At 40.7% G+C, this 12,812-nt stretch overlaps 1 long non-coding RNA gene across 1 annotated transcript; it reads right to left on the bottom strand.

Annotated features, from left to right (window-relative positions):
- Positions 1–3,427: 3,427 nt before the first annotated feature.
- LOC111234634 lies at positions 3,428–4,751 on the bottom strand. Its single transcript, XR_002665654.1, has 3 exons — positions 4,620–4,751; positions 4,147–4,237; positions 3,428–3,448 (listed from the first exon to the last, which is right to left on the bottom strand). It is a non-coding gene; the product is annotated as an uncharacterized LOC111234634 (long non-coding RNA).
- Positions 4,752–12,812: the final 8,061 nt, after the last annotated feature.

Below are 12,812 nucleotides of genomic sequence, written 5' to 3'. Positions count from 1 at the left end.
TTAAGTATTTCAACCATGTATACATTTTTAGACACAAATGTCTAAAAGGAAAGAGCATGTGTTTCATGAAAATTGTACATAACATAACATGACAAAAATGGTTGCACTGTTGCTTGCTTGTGCATAAGAACAGCAACTTTACCTTTTCAACCTCAATGCATCACAGGCTTCTTGTTAACAGTTTGGTAAAAGGGTAAGTCTCTACTGTGGCTATCAATATATTATAATGGTGCAGGATAGAAAAAAATACATATATAAACTTGGAGTTAAAGAAAGGAACTGTCAAGTTTGACTCACTGAGGCTGTATCACATGACATCTTCATGTCTGCATGTGGTTAATAGGCCCATCTATCAGTTAATGTCCTAATTTTGTTTCAGAAAACTGCTTCATAAGTGTATTTCATTGTTATGTGTTGTAGTTTTGTTGTTATGCATAGTAATTATTTTATAAGGAACTCAAAAAATTACATTTGTAATATGTCTCATCTTTGCAAATGTTGACAGTTTGAGATTTTACTGGCAATTTTGTTGCAAAATAGCTCCATCTTTTGGTGTGTTGTGCTCATTACATTAATACTGTACATGTGGCAGTTCTCCCTTATCTTCAGAAGCATGTCACTTAGAATAGACTGCAGCAATAAAATGAAATGATGGATGTGTGAGGGAGAAAATGTCAGTCAGTACTGTCATAGCAAGTTAGAATTTAGAATTATGTATTGAGAAAAGTGAATAATTTATTTCTTATGCAAGTGATGACTCCCCAGTTTAAACTTGTCACATCTTAATTTTTTTGGGTAGAAACAATTTTAATCAAACCCAGAAATGAAACAAGGACTTTATTGCATCATTAAAATACAAAGAGATGATGTAAAAATTGTTAAATGAGTCCATGTAAAAAAAAAAAAACAAAAAAAAACAAAACAATAGTCAGTGGAAAAATTACTATACAAAAATATACAAAAGGTTAAAAAATTAAGAAATGGATCATCAGGCACACAAAAGTTGTCTATCACAAGATTGGAAGAGGGGTTGGCCCATTTTCAAATGCTGTCACTGGAGAGAGAGACTAAAGTTTTGTTTGGCTGTAGTCTGTAGACAAAGGAGTATTGAGACTCTTGCATCACAGGCTAGAAGTTAAATGTAAAATGAAAACATCATGAATGAAAACTGCTCATTTTCATCACATAGAAATGTCAGAGCTAACATAAGGTGTTATAATCATAATTAGGCAGCCGGGGTTAAATGAACAGGGTCATGGGTCAAATGTTAAGTGTTTCTAAAGGTGAGGGGTCACAACTTGCACGCAAGATGAAAGTTAGAGGTCATATAAAAGGTGAAGGGTCAGTGCCGTCACACTTTTGCAGCTGCAGGTGTGAGGTGATGCCGGAGAAGCGTTCCTGCAGTGGCAAAAGATAACCCAAGGCTTCTCCTTGAGCCACTGGGCCGATGTAACGGTATGGACGGATGTTGAAGAGCTTCACACAGTGAACTGGATGAGACAGAAAAAAAAAAACTGACAGTCTTCAGGACATTAAAGCCCTGTTATCTCGGGGCAGCTCAGTTGAAAGAAAGAACACCTCAGGAGAAAGCTATTTCTACACTACAAGTAAATGGATGTGTAAAATAGGCGTTAATGACTGATCAATAAAAAAAAAAAAAATCATTGTTTGTTGGAGAGACACAAAGGAGTTAGGGAGCTTTAGCCTCCCCCTCACCTTGGGCAACTGCTTCTTAAAAGCTATGAATCCCACTTAATGTGCTGTATACAATTTGTACACATGCATAGCACCCATGTCGATGAAAAAGCTCTTTGGCCCTGCAACAAATATGAAATATGGAGATTACTGAAAGATTACTTATAATTGCTCATTTATATTTCCGAATGGTTCGACAGAGGCTTAAAACCCTAAAAAAAAGAACTACCTTAACATCTTTCTTTCACCCTTCTGCAGACAAAAACAAGCAAGGTGCCAAGTTGGAAACAAACAACCTAAAAGTAGGCTAGTCTACAACAAGTGCAAACAGCATCATTAAATCCTATGAGCTCCTAATGATCAGTGTCTCAGCATTAATGTGGGTATCATGGCGAGGTAATGTGTCTCTGTGATGTCTAATCATGTCTGTGCTTTACCCGGAGATGAAAGGAGCTGACAGTACATGTGTTCTTCTGATAATACAGTTCAATTAGGGGTAGAGGCAGAATGAGGACTAATGATGTTTACTCATCACGCCAGCACCTTATCAACTCAGCATGCTCAAAATACACTCAAGCACATATGCAGACATATACTGTATGTTGCAAAGGCATGTGTGCGTCCTTCTCGGCGGGCTCCATCGATACAGACACACAAATGCAGATGCATTACTTTGTTCTGTGATGATGGCCCTTATGGGGGTCATTACTCATGAACAGCCTTTGATGGGGTTTCACATGCAGCTGGGTCCAGATGTTAGAGGCAACCAGGAGTTCAATGGAATCTCAGCCCCCGTCTCCAACACCTTGACTAATCCCTCTAAATCACTTCTCCTTTTCATCCCCACCTACCTTCTCCATAATAACCTAACATCGCCTTTGCCCTAGCCATGGCCCTATACAGTATAGATTACAGGAATTAACTTGCAGAGGTAAGAGTACAAGATTACAATGGTTTAATAAAAACCTGCATTGCCATTATTTTCTGTTGTAGCAGGCAGCTGTGTGGTGGTAGGGCTGGCACTGTCAATGTTGGTTGGTCCAGCAATTTGTTCCTTAGTGAAATATCTCAACTATCTGATGATTGCTATGTAATGTGACACAGATATCCATGGTGCCCAGACGATGAGTCCTAATGACTTTGGTTATTTCTCAACTTTTTGTCTAGCACCATCAGAAGGTCAAACTTTTTTACTTGTAGAAATCTCCACATGGATTGGAACAAATTTTGTTAGACATTCATGGTTCACAGACAATACAATATTGCCTTTGGTGATCTTTGCCTTTTCCTTGTTTCCTTTTTTTCTGGTTCCTGGTTCTTTGTGAACTTTGGTGACTTTTCATCGAACACCATCATGGTTTATCTAACATCATGGTTTTCTTTACAATGCTCCACAGAGGCCATTAGTGTGGCTGTAGGCTCTTTGTCTCGTTTATTTATTATGTGTTAACAGTTATCAAAAATCTTGACTTTGATATGTCAGTGTTGGTTGTTATAACATTTTCAGAGACTGGATTCTATAATTTTAAATGGTAAAAATCTGCAGAGGTGTCTCTCCCTTGCTGCGCTCCCTTACGAGTATTGTATTATCATCTCGTCCTCCTTACCATCACTGAGAAGTTTGACCCCATCATACTGATTCCCCGCTGGGTCTTTCCGACTCACTGGACCTGCCAGATTTCCTGAGAATGGAGCGTTGACAATACCATAGTCATCGCACACCAGGTCCACTGCTTTATGGAGGCCATTACCTCTGTAAGAGGAGTGACAGAAAAAAATTCTCATGACAAAGCCATCTTGAAAGGCCTTTTTCAATTAGTCATATTTCACAAGCCACAAAGTGAACAGTTTTGATGAATATGTATGCGATAGTGATTATCCTCTGTCTCAGGGTGGATGTCAGTCTGTGGGTTGGTTAATGTTTGGGCAACATAGGGAGATTCATCGGTCTGCAGTTCTTTTGCCGTCTATTGTGTCATGGCACTGCTAACGCATTCGAAATGTTTGTTATGTTACCTGTGTTACTCACTCGTGTCCTCTTCTCCAAGCAAAAGAATCTGCTGTGGAGTCAGGGGCAAATTATACTTCCTGTCTGTTCCATGTTTGAGAAGCAGAAGGGAGGACTGCGTGTCCCTTCTTTCACATCGGTTTTCTTGAAGCAGCTTATTTTACACAAATGGAATATTACAATTGCTTTTTGATTTATGAAGCCAATTGTATTGTATGTAGATATTCAGTTGGACAAATGTGTAAAGTATGGTTTAGTTACCCCAAATTAGTCAGTGGGAGGGTATTTAATGGGAGGTTGGGCTGCTGCTGGTGCTTTGTCACTCTGCTGCACGCGGTATCTCAATAAATGCCCACATACGGCCTGAACAGCTTAAGTCTCCTCGTTCATCCACGTTAGAAAGCAGACAACAGACGCATAAACAACAGATCAGATAGAATCACCTTTTGGAGTTGAAAGCTCCACAGCCGTGCACATCGCATGCCCTCACTCTGTTGTTGTGGTGACCAGCGCAAAGGACACTCCAGGCTCCAACTACAGAGTCAGGTTAAAAAAAAAGAAAAAGAAAATTACGTTACACTTTTGAAAGTCCAATACACTTCTTCCCAAAACACACAAAATTCAAAGGCTGCTGCATTGCATTCCAAAATGGCCTAGCATAAAAATGATATTCAGAAAAGGGTATTTTAACATCTACTGAGTCTGAGTCACCTCATGTTCTATTCATGTGGAAATAAGGTCAATTACAGCAGAAAGACACTATTCAAATGTCACTTTTTGATGTCTTTCATACGAGTGGTGTGTTAGACATTGATACAGTCCCACACCCACCACAACATTTTCTCATGACTCAGACTGGAAGTCAGTGAATGCAGGTATGCGTTTGGATTTATGTGTGTAACGTGTGTCACTTTACCTGGCATACAACACTGCCGCTTCTTGATCCCTGAACACTTGTCTTTTAGGTACCTGCCTTGGCAGATGAATCGGTTTGGTTGGCAGATGCCTCCCAGCCTGGTGCAGCTGTTGTCACCTCTTGGCCCTATCTTACTTCCCGTCTTCTTGAGCTTCTTCCTCGGAGTCACAACCTTAGATCTCCCGTCATGTGCTGTTGTGTAGTTTCTCTTCACCTTGATGTTGCTGTTGGCGTTCTTGTCATTGCTTTGAAATTCTTCACCTTTCCTCTTGTTATGTTCTGAAGCACAACTTAACAGGACATCTGAAGGAGAGATGAAAGCGATGAGAGTTAGAATTAAGAGAGTTAAGGAGGGGGATTAAAATGTGAATGTGACTTTCTTGGTTTAAGGATTAAATCAAATGTTTGTGAGACTGATATTTGGATTCAGTTCCTTAGTATTTAGAATTAATAATAATTCACTCAGAATGGTGTATGCTGAAGAAATATCTTAGAGAATTTGAGCTAAAGATCTAAGGGATACAGAGATGATTTTACCATCTGTACTGAGATTACCCATCCAGATATAGCTATTATATTATACAAGTCACAACTGCTCATTGCTTTAAAATGTTATAAAAACCCTGTAATATATTAATGAAAGCCAAAAAGCACATCTTGTACACGTTAACAACTGATGGATGTCAATGGAAAAACTTGCTTTTGATTGTAACATTTTTGTTAGATGTGGTTATTTATAATTTCCTTAACATTTGCACAAAGTCTCTTGGTATGTCTTAGCTCACTGCCTGGCCACACTTGTTGAGAACTGTGATACTTGTCCATATAGACAGACAGAGTCATAGTTCAGTTATTCATAGTGTGTTTTCATTCTGACAGCATACTAATTATCCTGCCCAGACACGAGTCTTTGATCTTCATTAACGCTGTTAACCTCAGAGGCACAGAAAATATTTCAATCACGCTGCCCTGGCACAAGAACACACGCTGGGCTCAGTGATTGAAAGAAGCCGCTTATCACCAGAGGGCCTTAATGACTGGGAGGCAGAAGGGTAGGATAGCTGGCTGTGGCATGGAAAAGCAGTTCTCCCCAGCATGTGAGTTAAAATTAGAAAAGGCAAAACTTTGTGACAAAAAATGTAAGGGTATGTGCTTGTTGCCAGGGCAAGAGTAGCTTGGAGGAAGACTTTGCTGGTGTTTTGCGAAATGGTTGTTAGCGCATTGCTAGGTGGTTGCTTCATTACGGGGCTGCCAGGGTGTTGCGATGCAGTAAATATGATGTTCTGGGTGTTTAGCTGGATGGTTGCTAGGGTGTTTTGACATGGCTGTTAAGGCATTTTGAGTCAAAGCAGTCTCACTTTTCTCTCCCCACGGTGCCGAAACCTTGAAACCAAACCCCTTTCTCAGTCTCTCACCATTGTGCTGATAAATTCATAGCCAAGACCACACCACATCTGATATTGTGTGTATAATTAGTGTACTTGCTGGGGAACACTACTATTATGTTTCATACTTAATTAGTGTGCTTGCTGTGGCAAGCCACAGCCAAATTTAGCTATATGCATATTTATCAATCTTCCATCCAACAGGCTACTCCTTAACACGTTTGTTGCAACAAAACATGCACAAAGCAAAATTTTAAGAAAACAAATTTGTTTTAGTGTTATAATTACTTTTATCATTGTCTTCAAAGTACATGTCAGCACTTCAGTTTCTGAAATTTAAAACAGTGGATTAAGCATTGCTTGAGGTTTCCGATAAATACAGAGGACATGGAAGAAGAATGTGAAGTTAGTTAGGGAGTGGAAAAAAACATGCTGCTCAGTCTTTTCATATACACACACACACACACACACACACACACACGCACACACACACACACACACACACACGCACACACACACACACACACACACACCCACAAGAGAAAGAACACAGATATATAGTTCTGATTGGCCGGCAAGCAATATTAGTGGTTACTTCTCTCGCGACAGTAGTGAGAGTTGTTTCCATTGTGCGGCATGAATCATTTCATTTGGTAACAAGATGGCCGTCTCATTTTCATGTTGCTCAGCACACCCTCAGAGTAAAAGTTTGCCTTAAGCTTTGCAGTTAGACGCGATGATGTAATGTTACATTAAACATTCAATCATACTTTAAATGTCTCACCCACTTGTAACAACACACACTGACTCTAGCTATTGACCTGAACACCCCCAAGGTTTGTGTTTACAGGAGTTTACAGTCTCTTAATAGGGCTCACTTCATTGCAATCTCCAAGGGTGCGCAGATATTTATACACCATTTATTGTTGTTGTAATGGTTATCCTATTAGTGTACAGTGTTGAATGGCAATTTGCTGTATGTGATGTGGGAGTGCCTACACATGCTTGACTGTACTACGTGGCTGTGTGTTTTTTTTTTTTGTTTTTTTTTTGTGCACGTGCATGAAACAGCAACACTCCAGGCATTATATGTTGCACTTTATACTTCTATATGTTATGATGCATGTTAAAACTCATATAGTGTATATTCTGCATACAGTAGGCTACTTACAGCATGCGAGCAGAGCTGCAATGAGACAGACCCTCAACAGCATTCTCATCGTCAGAGGATCAGGTCAGGACTTAAAAACCTGTGCAATAACGACGGAAAAATAGAAAACTTGTCTTGGCAAGGCAAGTGTCGCATAGGCGTCATTCTCATATAAAACAGCAGGCTGCTATGTGAGAAAATGGAGCTATACTTACCGGTCTCATGGAGAAGCTGTAGTGTGGCTGCAGGCGCAGTGGGTAGAGACACAAAGCAGGGACTGTTGGAAAACCAACCTGCTGTGGAAGCTGCAAGCCCAAACCACAGGATGTTCCCCCACTGTCAATATTGATATTGGCCTTTAGAAAACACATGCATTTACTTGCTGGACTTGACTTTTTGTTGCTATACTGAAAGTTACACAGAGCTAGTTATTGGCCTCTGAGAAAAAGAAAAAAAAAACAGCTAGAAAGTAAGGTTTGAACAAATATTTTTCCAGTTCCCTCTGAAATTACCAGTATTGACAAATTTAATTTAAATCTCCTCCCTTTATTTTTCAATATTTTGTAAATCACCAAATTGTTGAGCATGCCTTATCTATACATAATATGTATATATGTTTTGCTTTGCAAGTCTAAAGCATGTACTTTTGACTGAACATAATCATTAATTCATAATCACTGCAGTGCATTGACTTTTATTCTTTCCGCAATAATGCATCGTTATCAATGTAATGAAATTCTTCATAACCCACAAGAATCACCAGGTGATGTAATGATGTGATGTTTATATGTATTATTAAGGAATTATACATTGTATCATAAAGTTCGTGTTACTTAGAGGGATATTTTAGTTTCTTAATGTATTATATTGCAACCCTGTCTCCTTGAAATTATGTTTAAATGGTACTTATTTGTCCCAACTATCTGGTGGAGGGAAATATAATTACAGCTTGGGTTACGTTCGTATAGGCTTGTTATATTGTCAGTACAGTGCAGTCCACAAAGGCAGTAGGAGTTTTTCAAAATGTTGATAATTTCACCTGAGGGTGCAGCAACCGCGTAGCAAACATGCAGTAAAGACTGGGCTTCCAATTATACCCACCCAAATAAACCCATTAGTATGTGCAGTGCAGTCAGCAGGCATAGGACTGCTGTATCAAGTCTCTCACTGCTGTGTACCCTCACGCTCTCAAATCCTGGCATCTTCTCCTTAATGAGACCAAAAAAAAAAAAATCATTATTCTCCATGCATGAGCCCAGCATTTATTATGAGACAATTAGCTTTAAGGCCTCACACAAGGCAATGGAAGTCAATCAATGGTATGAATTTCCCCTCCTCCCTGTGGGAGAGTGAAACTAGGTACATGGATGAATACTGTAAAGCATGTAGATTGTAGGGTATTGGAGGGTCTGCTTTGTGCAGTGCATACATGGCAACAGTCCAGTTAATAGCTCGAGTAAAACAGTTTGAATGTGATGTTTCTCTCTGATAGGGTACCACATAAGCAATTGTGTTGGCTTGTCTTCATTTAAGAGATGCCACACCGTCACTTACAAAATAGCTGTCAAAAAAACGAAAATAGCTGGCATGAGGATAAAGCTGATTTATGTATAATAGAAGCTAGTAATTAGGTTAACAGATGTGCAACTCAAACATCCCATCTTTTGTTCTTTTTTAATCAGTATCAGGTATAAAAGTGTCGTCCCTTCAACTAGTACGTGTTGTTCAGAAATGAAGGGTTATTTGATTTTTGTTTGCGCATTCAAATTTCTCTTCATTTATATGTCCAAGTGCATCTCCCTCTACTGATGTATTGTGGTGCAGATGTGATCACTAGAGAATTTAAATGCTTTTGTTCTGGTTACTGTCTCTGAATTAGAATGTATTGTGTAGTGGATGGGGCTGAATCACGGCCAGTGGAGAGTTGAGGCTTTTGCTTTGAGACAGCTTTGATAATCAAATATCTGGGCAGAGGATTATACTGATGGACCATATGGCTTGGAATCTGAAAAGGAGAGAGGGAATAGGGGAGTGAGGGAGACCAATAAAAGACAGACGGGAAGGGGAGAATAATGAGGGACAAAGTAATGGTGCTCAACTGTGAGTGAGTGAGCGAGTTAAGGAAGGGAGTGGGGAGGAAGTGACGGAGCGAGATGGGGAAAAAACAAAGATGAAGCAAAGAAAGACAGCCAAGCAGACAAACAGAAGACGAGAAAGAAGCAGTAGAAACTCCAGTCTGCATCCTAAACACACTCTGCTCCGGCGGAGGAAAGGCTTGTGTTGACTCTTTGAGAACCCCTTTGATAAACACGGCTACTTAAATAGAAACACGCGCCACATTCTTCAAACTCCTGGGAGGATAGGACTGACATTTCACTCCGGCTTCTCTGTCAGTTAGTTCTGGCATTTCAAGGAGAGGGAGAAGAGATGCCACAAGTGTTTCCTAGCAACAGTTTGCTGCAAAAGCCTCTCCCTCCCTCTTGCTCTCCTCTATACCCCCGCTCCACTAAAACACCCCACCCCCCCCACCTCCCCTTTAAACTCCCTCCTTCCCTGAGATACCAGTTGCAGCAATGCACCACTTGCTTCAAACCTGAAATACATTCTAATTCTCCTGGCTCACCCTCCCTCTCCCTCCTGTTCCCTTCAGAAAACTGCCAGACCTGCATCAGATGACATTCAGGCCCCTGTCATCTGTAAAGAAAAAGCACAGAGTGAGGCTATTCCCTGTGAAGGTTGAAGGCACTACAACTGAGAACTGCTGGCAGACAAAATATCGAAAGAACGCAGCAATATTTCACCGTTTTACAAGCTGAGCTGCTTTTGGGCGTAAGCCTGACTTTTACTCTTTCAGTTCATTTTTTTTTTCTACTCCTCTTTCTGCTGCTCAGGTGAAAGGAACATCTCACAAAAACAGGCTAGTGAAAAGGCTCTGTGGTCTGTTGATGGATCGAAACTGCTCCATGGATCCACATGTACTGTCTCATCACAGCGGCCCAGTCACACCCACTTGGCTCTGTCGATTTGTAAACAAATTCGCTTTGGGAGCGGGTGTATGGCCCGCCTGAGCAGACAAACAGAGTGCCGTAGGGCAGGGGGTGAACTCTGCAATGCTTGCGGCAGCAGACAGGGGGCGCCAAAGTCTGAATAATGTGTTCTGCTAAAAGCATTTCAATGTCTGCCAAGGGAGAGCTTTCAAAGGGCGTTAGTGGATGGACTGAAGTCTGGTCACACGTCTCTGTCTCTCTCTGGGTCTGCAGGGAAAAACACAACATTTAGACTGAGCATATCCTTTAAAATATACAAATGTCAATCCATGTCCTTCATCCCTCTTGTGTATTCCCATGAACCTGCAGTACAAGTTAAAAGCCAACCTGAGAAACAGAGCAAGCGGAGAGACAACAAAGCAGAAGACTGGATGTGACTGGAATCTTAAGGCCCGTCAAACTCAAAGGTATGGGCTCGCATCAGATGAAAGACTTGTTGCAGTGTTATTCCAGAACATTAAATAATCCAATTTTTTTTTTTTTTTTTTTATACGACAGATGTATCTGTATTTTGACACAGCGTGGGCATTTTAAGAACACCTTTTGCAGGAAGGTAACTGCTGTGTATCTTAACTTTAGTGTTCAAACAAACGGCTCCTTTTGACTCCTTAACCTGTAACATTTCCTTCATATTGCTTCACAACTTTCATTCTGAGAGAACTGATACAACAAAACACAGTGGTGAAGGAGAGAAAAAGTGGAGGACAAAGTAAAACTAGTTCGTCGGAGTGAGAGAGGGAGAGCTTAAACTTTTAAGGACCGGAGCCTTTGAACTGTGCAGGCATGGACATAACGACGGCGGTTGAGTGTGATAGGCCAAGACGATGAATGTCATGGCCAATCATGTACGGATCAAAGCGCGGTTTCATGACTGATGGATCAGTGCGGAGGAGAGGGAGAAAATCAAACGCAATGGGGAAGGTGGCTAAATCACATCCCTTCGCTTTGATGAGGAAGAAGGCAGAGGTAACGTCGCAAAAGATGGGGTGGAGCAGGGGAATAAATGAATTAAGAGAGAGCCAAGTCACCGCTGAAAAACATGGCAGCCAGCTGTGTCACCCTCACTAGTATCCGATCTCATCTCAAGAAAGAGAGATGGGCTTTTTTAAACCACTGCTTTCTTAGAGGAAAGAGTGTGACTCAGGTTTTTCTCATTTATGAGCTGACGATTCACACTTTACTTTGTCATGCTGGAAATAGCTGTGCACGAACATGTACCACAAAACCCTCGTGAATTTTTGCCACGAGAGAGAAGAATAATGTTTGGCACTTTGTGATGTTCAGGATTTATCTGCAGAAGGGGAAATGAGATGGAGATATTCTGTTCAACATGATGTGTATCCCAGGTGTTGAATGTGATGAGCACAGACACGGCTGCCGCTGGATCGATTAGCCTGTACTGTGAGGTTGCATTGATGAGTGAATAACACAGATGACCCCCCCCCCCCCCCCCCATTTTCATATTAAAAATTGCTTTTGCACACTCATATAGTAGAAACGGACCTCTCTCCAAGTGAGAACAATACATTAGAAGTCCCTCTGTCCTATCCAGCTCCTGCTGTCATCTAAGCAACATCTCATTTAAAGTCTGTTCATTAAGAAGTACCTAATTACACCCACATTATCTATAATTACGGTGTTTTTACATCACGCTTCCAAGATAAAACTCCTTCAATGCTGCTTCAATGTATAATTAGCCTTAGCAAGCACCTACTACACACATAATTAGAAAGAAATTGATACTAATACACCTGTCTATGAGGCAGAGAAAAAAGGTGGTATCTACAAAGACACAAAATAAACCTTTTCACAGACATGATTATTGTTTAACTGAATACTACGAGTTGAAATCCTGCTGGGATAATACTCTGCTGAACAGAGAGGTTGGGAGAGCGTTTGCGTCGTGTGTCTGTGAAGTAGAAATAGCCAAAGACAGAGGTGAATACTCGGATTTTGTGGCCAAGCAAGGCTAGAAAACTGCTCGAGGCCCCAAAGAACTGAGGGAGTCTCCATAAAATGACTCCGCAGTATTGACAGCTACAGCAAAAAACACTCTAAATAGCTTTCCTAAAGCGACTGCCGCAAGGACAGAAACCTGCAAAACTCCCTCATGGGGCTCTGTTGCACTCTGGTCTAGCTGTTTACTGTGACGTTCAGAAACTCTAATCCTGACCTGCCCAATGAGGAGCTGTACTTCCAGCAGACACAAAAACAGCAGAGAAAAGAGTGGAAGAAGTGGTGGAAACAGAAACAGGACAACACTAAGGGTGCTCCAGTGACTGAGTAACCTAAATACTCAAAGTTTGCAGGTTCACTCTTTTTTTTTTCTTTTTAATATGAAACATTTAGCGCTAGGTGCCAGCTTGGTGTAGCAATCTAGGACTTATGATAACAGTATTTTGTTAACTTAGCTAGCTAGTTAGAATGTAATTTAATAACAGTGTTCATGGTAATCAGGGAACAGGGGGGATCTGTGACAAAGAGGAATAAAATACAGTGTATCAGGCTTTACCTACATAGGCAGTAATAGGATCATTTCGTACAATCAGAAAAGTAGAGAGTATCTCCAGCCAAATCTTTAGCTGACAATAGAGTGCAAGTAAACTGGATA

Source organism: Seriola dumerili, unplaced genomic scaffold (assembly GCF_002260705.1).
Source record: "Seriola dumerili isolate Sdu_G_001 unplaced genomic scaffold, Sdu_1.0 BDQW01000449.1, whole genome shotgun sequence".
NCBI classification, from domain to species: domain Eukaryota; kingdom Metazoa; phylum Chordata; class Actinopteri; order Carangiformes; family Carangidae; genus Seriola; species Seriola dumerili.
This window is presented reverse-complemented; position numbering and strand designations above follow the sequence as displayed.